The sequence below is a fragment of the Cupressus sempervirens genome, chromosome 2 (genome assembly GCF_028749045.1).
Source record: "Cupressus sempervirens isolate cs-2001-9-10 chromosome 2, ASM2874904v1, whole genome shotgun sequence".
NCBI lineage: Eukaryota > Viridiplantae > Streptophyta > Pinopsida > Cupressales > Cupressaceae > Cupressus > Cupressus sempervirens.
The window spans coordinates 557,364,396-557,379,295 of NC_143119.1; positions in this window are offsets into that span (position 1 = coordinate 557,364,396).

The following is a 14,900-nucleotide window of genomic DNA, read 5'->3' on the forward strand; positions in this document are numbered from 1 at the left end:
TACAATATGCTAACCCACACAGGTGCCTTCACACCAAAAATCTACAAGTCAAGCTACCAACTATCACCCAGAGCTATCCTAGACAATGTTTAGGCCTTTCTCAAATAGGTAGTTGTATGTTGGCTAGGAAGGTTCTAGATGCTCAGACTTAATACCTAGGGCTGGAGGACCCTAAGAATACACATGGAGTTGGCCAAATACATCTTTGAAAAAATATTTTAGAAATTGTGGTGAGAAGCACCTAAATTGAGTATCCAAGGAACCTATGAAGGATCAAAAAATATTTGGAGGCCAAAATCTATGCCACTCAGGAAAAAAGGTTGGTGAATTTGCACTTTTTTGGATTTTCTTTTTGTTGTTAAAAACATATATATGAATATATATATATATATATATATATATATATATATATATATATATATATATATATTTCTTTCTTTCTTTCTTTATTTATTTATTTACAAGATTTTCACAAAAAAAGTGTATCAACTTGGTGAGAGTACTTAAGTAATCAACTTAGTGAGCTGATTTAACGAGCCAACCTAGTGAGTGGACATGGTGAGTGAGCTTAAAGCGGTGACTTGGTGGGGTAGCTTGGCAAGATGGCCTAGCAAACCCACTTGGTGAGGCAAAATGGTGAGACAACTTGATGAGGAGACTTGACAAGATGTCTTGGTGAGAAAACTTGAAGAGTCAACTTGGCAAGTTGACATGGTGAGTGGCTTAAAGAGGCAACTTGGTGGGGAAACTTGGTGAGCTGACTCAACAAGCCCACTTGGTGACATGAGATGGTGAGTCAACTTGGCAAATGAACTTAAATATTCAACATGGTGAGGTGACTCAATGAGTTAGCATAAAGACTTGACATAGTGAGCGGACATAAATTCTCAACTCATTGAGACAACTTGGTGGGGTGACTTGGTGAGCCAACTTGGCAAGTCAGCCCAAGGAGGGATGACTTGGTGAGTAGACTTAAAGAGTCAAATAGGTGAGGTGACTTGGTGAGCCGACCCGGTGAGCAGAGTTGGCAAGTGAACTTAAAGAGTTAAATTCATGAGAGTACTTAAAAAATCAGCTTGGTGAGCTAATTTAGTGAGCTAACACAATGAGAGGGCTTAAAGAGGTGACTTGGTGGGGCAACTTGGCAAGACAACTTAGCAAACCCACTTGGTGAGGAGAAATCATGAGTTGACATGGTGAGGTGACTTGACAAGATGGCATAATGAGAAAACTTAAATAGTCAACTTGGCGAACCAACCCAGTGAGCTAACATGATGAGTGGCTTAAAGAGGCCACTTGATGGGGAAACTTGATGAGCTAACTTAACAAGCCCACTTGGTGAGGCAATATGGTGAGTTGACTTGGTGAGGTGATTTAGCAAGCAAACTCAAAGAGTCAACATGGTGAGGTGACTCATTGAGTTAGCTCCTTGAGGTGACTTGGTGGGCCAAACTTGGTGGGCCTACTTGAATAGTCGACTTGGTGAGCTAGCTTGAAAAGCTAACTTGGTGAGTTGACTTAATGAGCTAGCTTGGTAGGATAACTTGGTAAGCCAACTTATCAAGTTGAGATGGTGAGTCAACTTGGTGAGGTGGCTTGGTGAGTTGACTTGGTGAGAACACTTAAAGAGTCAACTTCATGAGGTGACTCAACAAGTTAGCTCATTGATGCAACTTGGGCGGGCCGACTTGGCAAGCAAACTTATAAAGTTGACTTGGAAACATACTTGAGTCAACTTGGTGAGGTGACCTAGCAAGCAAGCTTAAAGAGTCAACATGGTGAGGTGACTCATTCAGTTAGCTCCTTGAGGTGAGTTGGTGGGCCAACTTGGCTAGCCAAACTTGGTGGGCCTACTAGAATAGTCAACTTGGTGAGCTAACTTGATGAGATGACACAGTGATTGGGCTTCAAGAGGCAACTTGGTGAGGTAACTCAGTAAGCCAACTTATCGAGGTGAGATATTGAGGTGGCTTGGTGAGCTAACTTGGTGAGCACACTTAAAGAGTCAACTTCATGAGGTGACTCAACAAGTTAGCTCACTGATGTGACTTGGGTAGGCTGACCTGGAAAGTGAACTTAAAGAGTCAACTTGGCAATGTACTTGAGTCAACTTGGTGAGGCAACCTGGCAAGCAAGATCAAAGAGTCAACATGGTGAGGTGACTCATTGAGTTAGCTCATTGAGGCGACTTGGTGGGCTAACTTGGTGAGCCAAACTTGGTGGGCCTACTTGAATAGTCAACTTGGTGAGTTAGCTTGATGAGCTAACATGGTGAGAAAGCTTAAAGAGGTGACTTGGTGGGGTAACTCAGCAAGCCATTTTATCAAGGTGAGATGGTGAGTCATCTTGGTGAGCTGACTTGGTGAGAACACTTAAAGAGTCAACTTCATGAGGTGACTTAGCAAGTTAGATCATTGATGCAACTTGGGCAAGCTGACCTGGTCAGCAAACTTAAAGAGCCAACTTGGGCGGGCTGACCTAGTGAGAAAATTTAAAGAGTCAACCTGGCAACGTACTTGAACAACCAACTTGTTGAGCTGACATGGTGAGTGGGCTAAGAGAAGAAACTTAGTGGGTTAACTTGGCGAGCACACTTTCTGGGGCAATGTGGTAAAATGACTAGGTGAGCTGACTTGGTGAGCTAACTTAAAGAGTCAACTCACTAAAGTGACTAGGTGGGGTGACTTGGTGAGCTGACCTTGGGAGAAGACTTGGTGAGCGAACTTAAGGAGTCAACTTGGTGACCGAACTTGAATAGTCAAATTGGTGAGCTAACTTGGGGAGCCAACATGGTGAGTAGTCTTAAAGAGGTGACTTGGTGGGGCAACCTAGTGAGGCGAGATGGTAAGTCATCTTGGTGAGCCAGCTTGATGAGCTGACTTAAAGAGTCAATTCTTTGAGGCAACATGGTGGGGTAACTTTTCAAGCCCACATGGTTAGATGACTTGGTGAGCCGACCTGGCTAGCAAAATTGGTGAGAAAACTTAAAGAATCAACTTGGTGAGTGTACTTGAATAGCCAACTTGGTGAGCTGACTTGGGGAGCCAACATGGTGAGTGGGCTTAAAGAGGTGACTTGGTGGGGCAACTTAGCAAGCCAACTTAGCAAGCCCACTTGGTGAAGAAAAATGGTGAGTTGACTTGTTGAGGGGACTTGGCAAGCTGACTTAGTGAGTAGACTAAAAGAATCAATCTATGAGGTAACCAAGTGAGTTGGCTCATCAAGGTGACTTGGTGAGCTAACTTGGTGAGCACACTTGAATAGTCAACTTGGTGAGGCAACTTAGTGAGCTAACTTGGTGAGTGGACTTAAAGAGTCAACTCATTGAGGTGACTTGGTGAGGTTGACTTGGCAAGGTGAAGCCCACTTTGTGAGCTAACCTGGGGGTGTAGACTTGGTGAGCACACTGGAATTGCTAGGTTTGTGAGCTGACACAAGGAGCCAACCTGGAAAGCTAACATGGCAAGTAGGTTTAATGAGGTGATTTGGTGCAGAAACTTGGTGAGTGGAGTTAAATAGCCAACTTGGTGAGGTGACTCAATGAGTTAATTCATTTAGATGACATGGTGAGCCAAATTTGTGAGCCAAACTGAGGAGGCAACCTAGCGAGTAGACTTGGTGAGCTAACTTGGTGAGCCAAATTAGGGGATCAACCTGGCAAGAAAAATTAAAGATTCAACTCATTAAGGTAACTTGGCAAGCCCACTTGGTGAGCCAACTTGGGGAGATGACCTAAGGGTGGACTTGGTGAGCATACTTGAATTGTCAGCTTGGTGAGCTAGCACAGTGAGCCAACCTGGGGAGTTGACATGGTGAGTGGTCTTAACAAGGAAAGTTGGTGGGGTGACTTGGTTGGTGGAATTAAAGAGCCAATGTGGTGAGGTAACTCAATGAGTTGGTTCATTGAGATGACATGGTGGGTCAACTTGGTGAGCCAAACTCAAGAGGCAACCTAGTGAGAAAACTTGGTGAGCTGACTTGGCAAGCTAAATTGGGGAGTCAACCTGGCAAGAAAACTCAGAGAGTCAACTCATTGAGGTGATTTAACAAGCCCACTTGGTGAGCTAACTAGGGGGTGGACTTGGTGAGCATACTTGAATTACTAGATTGGCGAGCTGGAATTGGGAGCCAACCTGGGGAGCTGACATGGTGAGTGGGCTTAATGAGGCAAGTTTGTGGGATGAGTTGGCAAGTGGAATTAAAGAGCCAACATGGTGAGGTGACTCGATGAGTTGGTTCATTGAGATGACACAGTGAGCCAACTTGGCAAATTGAACTAGGGATTTTACCTACCAAGTAGACTTGGTGAGCTGAATTGGGGAGTTGACTTGGGGAGAAAACTTCAAGAGCCAACTCATTGAGGCAACCTAGCATGAGGAGCCCACCTAGGGAGCTGACATGGTGAGTGGGCTTAAAAAGGCAATTTTTTGGGGTGAGTTGGTGAGCTAAACTAGGGAGTTGACCTAGTGAGTTGACTTGGCATAGCTCATTGGCTCAATGAGCTGAGTTGGTGGGGCAACTTGGTGAGTGGAGTTAAAGACTTGTTATGTAGTGGTTCCTCTAAGATTGGCATAGAACTAGAAGGGATCTAGATTACCCTGGATGGTTACCTCTACACTATTATAAGAGAACTTTAGGCACTAGTGATATGTAGAAGGAATTTCTTTCATAGCATGGATCCACATGTGGCCTAGTATCATATTGTAGTTCATTTCTATATCTAGGACCTGGAATAAAGTGTTCTTAGTATTTGGACCAACTCTGTAGATAAGATGATGACCCCTATAGAGAAATTTTCACCATCATCATAGGCTTTGATTGTGATCCTTTGAGAGGGATCCACATCATTTTTTGAATAACCCAGACCTTTGACTACTTTAAGTATATAGATATTCAACCCTGCTCCCCCATCTATCAAGAAACATCTAACTTTAACATTATGGACAAAGATTCCAAGGTGGAGGGGATCATTGTTGTTGGGTTTGTCTTTAGGAATATCTTGAGGGGGAAAAGTGATATGTTGTGACGCAAATAGGTTCCCAACCATGGTTTAGAATTGGGCAACATCAATGTTATCTAGGATGACTAACTCTTTAAGGACTTGATCCAAGATCTTCTAATGTTGGGGAGATGCACACGGGCGATCCAAGATGGATATTTGTGTAGGAGTCTTGCCAAGTTGTCCAATAAGGATTTAATCAGATGAAGTAGGAGCAGCATGTCTACTAGGGGCTATAATCAGATGATGTGTAGTGACAGCACAATGAGGGTCTTCAGCCTACAATTTGAATGTGGGTATGCAAGAATTAGACTCATTAAAGTAATTGATGGTGTAGTCATATCTGGTGCATGCATAATTCACATTACCTTGTTCATTTGAGTTTGAACTTGAGGGTTTCTCTTTGTCATGATTACCCAAAGGATCTTTTAATATAGTGTGGTCAAAGTTGGATGCTAATAGTGGTGGATCAACTATGATTACACCATCATCAATAATGTCTTGTATTGTATGTTTCAATTGGAAGCACAATGAAGTCTTATGTCCTTCGGTGTGATGGTAATCATAGTACTTTTTATCATCCCACCAATTAGCTTTAGTCAATGGTTCATCTTTGATTAGGGGTAACTATAGGAAGTTATTACACAGTAACTGTTGCAGTGCAGTCTCAAGAGGCATCCGTGTGAATTTCCTATCCTTGGATCTAGGATGTCTTTGAAGTTTGTCCTATGCAAAAGTCTCAGTTTTCTATTGTGGAGATAATGTTTGATTGGAGGTTTGTGAATTTGTTGGGTTTTCACCTTTCAAAGTCAATTGATCTTGTGCTATGCTAATTTTTTGTACATCCACAATACCATCATTAGTCACATTCTTTTTTTTGGAGAAAAATTTTGGCTTGTCATTAGAGGAATTGGTGTTTGTGTTTTCCTTGTTTATCTTGAGGATTCCCTTATAGATAAGAGCATCTTCAATACTAACCCCCTTTTTCATCAGTTTAGAAATAATGCTTGGGCTCTCGATTTTGAGTTCATACATTAAGTCCAGGACTAAGTGTTCAATGCACAAGTTTACTTGTTGTTCTTCAGGAATTTTTAGTGAGCATTGACTGACTAATCTTCTCTATCATAGTAAGAATGTGATAAATGGTTCTCCTATCTTCTGTTTAGTTGAGCACAAATCAAAAAGTGTCACTTCATTTGTAATGTTAAAGGAAAAGTGGGACATGAAGTTTTCTATGAGTTTTGACCAAGATTTGATATTACTAGGAATTTTAGAGTACCATTCAAGTGTAAGCCCACCTAGAGAATGAGGGAATAATATCATGAGGTAAGTGGGCTCATCACTAAGTTTGGTACATGAGGCACAAAATTCTCTGATATGATCAACAAGGTTGCCTTTTCCTTAGTATTTTTCAAACCTTAGAGCCTCAAAGTGTTTTGGGAATGGAGGCATAATTAGACTTTTATCAAATGGGTTAGGACATAAGTCCCTTTTTGTATATAGAGCCTATTTCTTTTGGACTCCCAATGCCTTGACTTGTTTGGAAAGTTGTTTGAATTATTGCAATAGCTCTTCATTAGGGTTTTTCCTAATAGCCTTTCCTTCAAGTCCTTTGTGCCTATGAGTAGACCATTTTCTATGGCGGGAGCTATGTCTACTCTATTCTAGCATTTTTGTGTCTGATGAGTCTAGTGATGTGTCACTAAGTGGTGGAGGTATGTTGGTACCTTGAAGATAGAAGGGTCCCTATGGTTGGGGTACTTGTTGGGGTATTTGATGTGGCACTTGTTGTGGTATCAACTACAATTGATGTACCATGTGTTGTTGTTGTGCCATTTTTTGTGGTTGTTTTTGGGATACCTCTATTGGTTGTATGTGAGGCCATGTATGTGATTATTTTTGTAGAGGTATCTATTGAGGTTGTTGTGGCACATGTTGTTGCAATAAATGTTGCTAGTATGCAATTTGTTGCTCAAGTTTTCTTTGATATTCCAGCTATTTCTTGAGTTGCTCTTGTTGTTTAGCAAACATCACTTGTTGTTGTTGGATTTGATGTTGATACATCGCATGAAGGTCAAGTGGGTTTATGTTGGACCGCATATTAGGGATATTGGATGTTTGCACCACTTGAGGTTGTTGTTGTGGTTGGTGTTACTATTGATATGTAGAATGTATGTTAAGTGGATGTAGACTTGGTTGAGGGTTGAAAGTGTTAAGTCCTTGTACCACTATAGGTTGATGTTGTTGTGGGAGTTGACTAAGTCCTTGAGAATTGACCATCATGTTGGTATTGTTGCTTTGACACCTTTGTGTGTTAGAGGTTTCTCCTTGGGTCATCATATTGTCTTGACAATGAGGTGCATTCCTTTTGGTAATAGGTGTAATGTCAATAAGACTTTTCCATTGTGCATCCATAGGGATTGTTGTAGTTTATGTTTCACATAGTGTACTCATGGGAGGCTCCATAACATATTATGTCATAACACTTCATAGAGTTAGGAGCAAAGGTGCACTTTGTTGATTTGTCTCCAAAGGAGGTATGTCTAGCATCCCTAGAGAACAATTCCCTTTAGGTCTATCTTGTTGTTGCATCATGTGACTAAAATCAATTCTTAATTTCCTTTTAGGGTGTTTAGAAATTGGTGGTATTTCATTGAACAAGGGGTTAACATTGATGTGTTCAAATGTACTTTGGAGGATTTTGATGGTTGATTCTTGATGAGACCTTATAGGTACCATTATCATGTTTGAAAACTCCAAATGTTGTTTTCCCTTATCTATGTCCAAATTGATCATCAGTTGTATGTTTTCAATAGTTGTGTTGGTTTGATGTTTGGACTTAGGTTCTTCCACATTTGGGTTGAATTTGACAATTTGTTGGGCTGCCAAAAGTTTGAAGTTTTTAAGGAAGTTTTTGTCTTGACATGCCCTAGCCATTTCTTTATCTATGATGCCATAATCAGTTTTAGAGTTGTCACTGAGGTGTATAGTACCTTTTTTTATGTTTTATGTGTTATGGTGGAAGGTACTGGTGTTAGGTTGGCTGAATTCAAAGGAATGTGATTGTTCATCTTCAGGTGTGGATGGTACACTTTCTCCTCCTGGTGATATCAGCACAAATATAGGTTCAAAGTTCAAACTCCATTGAACCATCCCATGCATAGGGAAAGTGTTTAAGGAAACCTCATAATAGGTGTTTTTTTTAAGGTTTGTTTTGTCATAGCTTGATTATGATGATCTTGCAGATACATGTTTAAGGGGTCTGCAAGTAAAGGTTGTCACGCCTCAATTTGGTCTTTGTCAAATGGTTGTTGGGTCTTCTTGATCTTCTTCTATTATGGATGAGGTTTTGGTTGTTCTTGTGCCTTAGAAAACAAAGGTTGATAAATTTCCTTGGTTCTTTGAGCATATTTCATCCTAGTAAGTGTTTGCATGATATCTAAGAATGTAGATGCAATGGGGGAAAACCTAAATGGATTTTTTTGCCTCCTAGTGTGCACCTAAACTACCAACTACACTCAGACAATACCAAGTGTGTCCATGATGTATTTGGGGGCCTAAAAGTGATAAATTGGTAAGTAAGAGGCATGCAATGGGTAAATAGAGGTGTTAGGGTGCTTAAAATGCAAATTTTGAGTGTTTTGAGTGATTTAGAGTGTTTCCTAAGGTCTTGGGATGCAATACAAGGTGTGGAAGTGTAGATTAGGGTTTTGGAACCTAGAATGAAACACCTAATTACCAAGTGAACTCTAAAACTACCAAGTACATCCTGAAAATACCAACTACGCACTTGAAGTGTGCAGTTGGTAAAACAAGGTTATAGTTGGTAAAAGAGATCAAAACTTGTTAACTAAGATATGGATATGCAAGATATGAGTGTTTTTGGGATTTTTAAATGTTTACGGATGATATTCAATGTGAGGAAATGCTAAATGACCTAGGGTTTTGATATGAAAAGTGAAAATATCCTAGGGATGTTATGCAAATGCAAATGCAAGGTGTCATTTTGAAGGTATGCAAAATGAAGATTAGGGTATGCAAAATGAAGGTTAGGGTTATGTTTTGGGCCTGGTAAGGATGCTAAGGGTTAATGTATACAAGTTGGACTATGCAAGAAATCATGTTCTAGGTTTGATATTGACATTTAGGATATGCAAAAGTGAGGATAAGTGATCAAAAGGACAATTTGTTTGATGGACACTTTGATAGGGTTTGGTAGTGAAAATGATGCTAGGATTTTGATCAATGCAAGATGAAGGGGATATACCACTAGGGTAAGTCAAAATGATGTATATGAATATGATTATGCTAATGATAGAATTATATGCAAGGTTTTGAACTTAAGTGAAATCTTTACAAGGTATTAACCTAAGAGTTTAACATTATGACAATAGACTTTGGATCTTGACCAAAAAAAAGGACAAAAAATGATAAGATCAAAATGAAAAAGCCAAATCTAACTTGACATAGGTAGAATTTTTACCAAATAAAATTATAAAATGACCATGGTCAAGATCCATCATCTATTGACATAACATAATACTCTAGAGTTCATATTTTTGTTTAGATTTTTTACTAAATTCAAAGGTTTTGGAGTTCAAAATGACATTTAGGGGACTCAAAATGGTGATGATTCTGATTGGATATTAAATATGGACAATTCCTATGGTGAAAAATGGGATTTTGGGTGCAAGATGTGGTTTTGGGTTGAGTGCAGAATGGGGAGGTACAGAGGCTCCTAGATGTAGTTTTAGGGTTCCAAAGTGCAGTTTGGAGGCCCAAAATGGTCATACAGGTGCCAAGGACACCCTAATAGTGCCAAGTGTGCTAAAATAGTACCAAATACACCTATGATGTAGTTGGGGCCAGTTTGGATGCAGTTGGTAGTCTCCAGGCACAGTTGGTAAGCTGGGCTGAATGTATGTTGATTCTAAAATGTATGGTTACCAAATTGATATGCCAAGAAGCTAAGATGATAGGTTTGATGTTATGATGGGTTGTGAGATGAATAATAGAGGTTATGACCTAAGTAATTATGTCCTAATTGAAGGTAATGAAGACTTGGAGATGTAGAATGCAAATTTGGGTGTGCTAATGCAAGGGGAGCTAACCAAGTACCTAAGGACACTGATAAAGCCTCAAAATGTTATCTAGAATCCCAAATTGGGTCCTTAGACCACCAAGTGTGCTTAGATAGTACCAACTATTCCTATGGTCTATTTGGGGCCAATTTGGGTGTAGGTGGTAGTTTCAAGACACAGTTGGTAAACTGGGTTGAAACTAAGGCAATTATGGGAGCTATGATTTCTAGATTGATGTCACAAAGAGCTAAATAGTAGAGGACAATTCTAAGACCAGAATGGAGGTCCAAAATGATGCTTATGGCACCCAAAGTAATGGTTAAAGTGATAAATATGATGGTTTCATATGCAAGGATGCAAGATGGGAGATGCAAAGTGCCAATTTTGAGGGTGAAATGCAAAGGATGCAAGCTAAACTCTGATGATTGCAATGTGAAAATGAGGGATAATAAGTAAGTGCTAAAAGATTCAATATGAAATCTATATGGTTCAAGTATTAGGACTAGACTAGGGTGAATGCAAGTGGATTATATGCAAGGATGAAATCTATGTTTTTTCAAGCACGTTTAGGATCACAAGTTGCCATGTTTTCCAAGATTTGAATGTATTTGAGAAAAGTTTGCAAAGATGTGACAAAGGTTATATTGTTTTGACAATATGTAATGTTTTGAAAAGGTTAAAGGTGTAAATTTTAATGTTTTCTATTATCTTTATTAATGTTTCACACACATGTAAGACACATTAAGACAGGAATAGTTGTTGTTAAAAAGTGAACAAACACACCACAACCTGGGCTTTTAGGACTATATCCACTAAATTCCTACTTGAACCAAAGTTTAGTTGCACTTATCTAGAGTGGAAAACCTAGGATCTTGGCACCATAGGCTCCCCCTTATAGTGCACTCACTTCTCAGGGCTGCCAAGATCTACTTCCCAAGGGGCATAACTTCTCAAGGGACTGTTGCCTCTACTAAGGACTACGAGAATGTAGGATGTCTTCACAGGCATGGGTCACCCCTTAAGCCACTAGATAGAAAGGATTTTGGTCACCAAAACACATTTTTTAGCAAGGGCATTCCATTTGGCAAGTGAATGATAAACTTCTATAGAAGGTCTCCCAGCCCCAAGAGCTAGGGTTTGATGCACGACAAGGGTATTGGAGGAGAGCTATCACATAACAATACTATCGACATGGCTTTCACCATAATTGAATTTTATATAGTGGCTAAAATTTGACCTAGCTTTGGCCCATTACCACTCTAAGGTCATCCCATAGCATACCCAATATCAAGTATCTTGGTCCAATGCAGGCCTCTTATAGAAGTTACACAGATTTCTCTTACACCCAAGATCCATGAATGGCAAGGAGAGAGAATATTTCCATTGCAAATCCTAGGGATTTAAACACCATAGACATGCAAAGAAAAAAAGAAAAATTTAATTTTAAGCACCAAATGAAGTGTTATTTAATCTAGGAAATCCACACACATGGTTTTGACAAACACACAATGGTCTTTGACAATGTCCTACAAACAAGCATTAGTAGTTTGTTATGATTATGTCTTCATCAAATGATCACCACATGCTATAAATAGAGCATCAATAACACAAAATCATCTAACCTATATCTAAGAAGAAAATGAAAAACTTAGATGCAGATTATATGTTATGTATGTGTTTTATGTGACCCACATGTACTCTGACATAGCAAACTGCACCCCAGAAGGCTAAAATAGCTCAAAATTCACACAAGTTCACCCAAAAAATGCTAAATATGTACATGACATAATTGGTTCCTAGTTGGGCACAGTTGGTAATTTCTCGACATAGTTTGGAGCCCAAGTGCAAGTTGTGGGGAATTATGCCCTAAATGAGACCTAGAAACTACAAATTTTGACACCTATACTACCAAGTGTGCCCAAATAGTGCAGACTGCATTAATGATGTAGCTGGTAAGTTTTGGGTATTTTTGGGAAGTCAAAAATGGTAGAAAGGGGTTTTGGAGGCTTCTAGACTCCTAAAACTGCTCTTAGGGGTCCCAAGTGCGCCCTAATAGAGAAAAGTGCACCCTAGGATAGAAAGCTAACAAAATGCATGAAACAAGAGCATAGAAGCATGTTACTAGACCCCCTAATTAATCTTAGTGTAATATGGAAGTGTAGATAGCCTTTATACCCTTCCAAGTGAGCTCCTTTCTTGCACCTACAAGCACAAAACAAGAAAACCCAAATTAGATAAGCATGTTCATGTTGGGTTCACAAAAATGTAGGACTAGAAAATGGGCTAATGCATAACATACTATGATAAATCACAAACTCAATCAACATACGTTAGCACCCACTAGTCTACCATGAAAGCGAAACTAATAAAGAAAGAAAACAATGTTAAAACTCCCTCTTTCATTTGTAGCTCCCATGTCCTTCTTTCTTCTCCAAATGATGTAGCTCCAAAGTTTCTTATAGTGCACACAAAATTGAAGAAAATGCTTATGATAATGGTAATGCTATGAGAATACTAGAACTTTTGATTTGAATATGAGAGCAAGAGTGCAAAAGATGAGAAAAGCTAAGGACTAGAAATGAGAGAAAGAGTGTTCATTTTATAATCAACACTCAAGGTGTGAGCATTGGATTTTTCACCCTTAGATATGCAATGTCGCAAGAGATTCCTTTGAGAATCTATTATGAATATTACAATAGATGCCAAATGTATGATTCTATGATGCATGGAAGTCAAACTTGGTTAAATGTGGAAGAGAATCTATGATGCGTCATAAGACACCTCAACCCACTTAAAGCCAAGAATCCATGACAAATAAGCCAAATATGGACATGCGTAAGGGAATAAGAATATTGGATTATGAAATATTTTATCCAAGTTTTAAAGGAGAATCCAAAAGGTGTCATATCCAAGTGTCATGATGATGTCAATATTCTATGGAATATTTGAATTTAAAATCCTTTTATTCCACAAAATAAGAATTAGTAAAAAATGGAATTAATGGATGAAAATGTGACTTAGGAAATCAAGAATTTCCATGGTTTGTGAATGATGAGCCAATTAATTAATAAAATTAATTAATTGGGGATGTTAATTAAGAATAATAATTGGTGAAAAAGATAGGATTAAATTATGGGTTATTTAATCCTATAGAGAAAATTAGCAAATGATTGGCCAAAATTGATTAAATAAGTGCGACGGTATCCTTTGATGAGAATGTGATGATAATGAAGATTGACTAGGATGATATAGGTAGACCAAAGCCATGGTCAAATTTATTGATTGATTTAAATTGATAACATGAAAATGACACATGACATGAATTAGAGATACGTAACATTTAACCGATATTGTAAATGCTATAGGATCAAGATTGCTTGATAAGGTTGATCATAATAATATCAATGCACACTATCAATATTATTAAAAAGTTTGATAATTCCATGATCCAACATTGAAAGCCTCAAAAATGTTAAAGATTGTATGACATGAATGATAGTTTGACCTAGTACTGAGAGCCACAATAGTACTAAGGCCAGATTGATAAGATTGATAGGTTGATAGGTTTTGATAGACTAATAGATTTCCAAGGGGTTGAAAGCCACAAAAATGCCTAGGATTGGATAGATGATGATTTATTTTTGATATTTGATATGTTTCAAGTTGATTGGGACTGATTCCAAGTTGTTTTGTGGTGATTTTGAGTTGATATGAAATGGTTTTGAGTTGATATGAAATGATTTTTAAATGAAATGAAATTGATGTGAAAGAGGATACAAATGATAAATTATGATCAATTTGGCCAAAAGATCAAAGTTATTAAAATGAGAAAATGGGACAAATTAGTATGAAGAAGTGATGAAACCATAGATGCAAACCATTTTTGAGCATCTACATAAACTTGTAAGTAATACACATCAAAGTCAAAAATTGTTGCAACAATTAGACATCAAATTGGATATTAACTAAAGGTCTAAAATTTTCTTTTCTTTTTTGTTCATTGATCCAAACCATTGTCACTAGAAAATGCAAGTCAAGAGACAAGGACTTCTTCTCTCTTCTTAGACACACACTTGTGTATTGGTTTTCATATTCAGACATGATAAAACTATGATATGGATACCATATCTGGATGATCTATTTTTGGTTGTATTTGATATGTCTAGATATGGTTCGTTTCCATTTGGAATTTTATCATTTTGGGAATAGATAATTTTAAATTAAGTAAATAAACTATATTTACCTCACATCGACCATTTATTATTCTATCACATTGATCAATTATCTATTCCTTAGAGTCTGGAGTCTTTGTTTGCATGTAGTTCCTCAAATAAACTTACATATTGGTAGTTTAATTTTGTCTAACTAATGTAGATTGTAGGTAGTGGTGCAAGGTTTCTTCTTTTTTATTGCTTCATAGTTTCCTATTTGGGCTCATAGAAAGTAGCTTTAGCTTCTTTCTTATATGGGTTTCCTTTTTCTCTTTTTCCTCATGTGGAGCAAGTATTTCTAAGAAATTTCTATATTAAAATCATTTTTTGAACTTGAAAAAGGAAATCATAACACTTGAAAAATAATTTTATAATTTTTGGAAGCATACTATAAACTAATGTTTAAACTTTGAGTTGGCCTTAATTGTTTCAAATACCATAGCTCTCATCTCCTAGATGAGAACCTTCGATATGCTTAATTTTTTCCATTCTTTTACATGAACAATGGTTTTTTTAATTTTGTGTAGCATAACATAATCTACTTATATCTTCTAGCTTAGACTTGACCTTGATTGATTCAAAACCATAGCACTGACCTCCTTGAGAAGC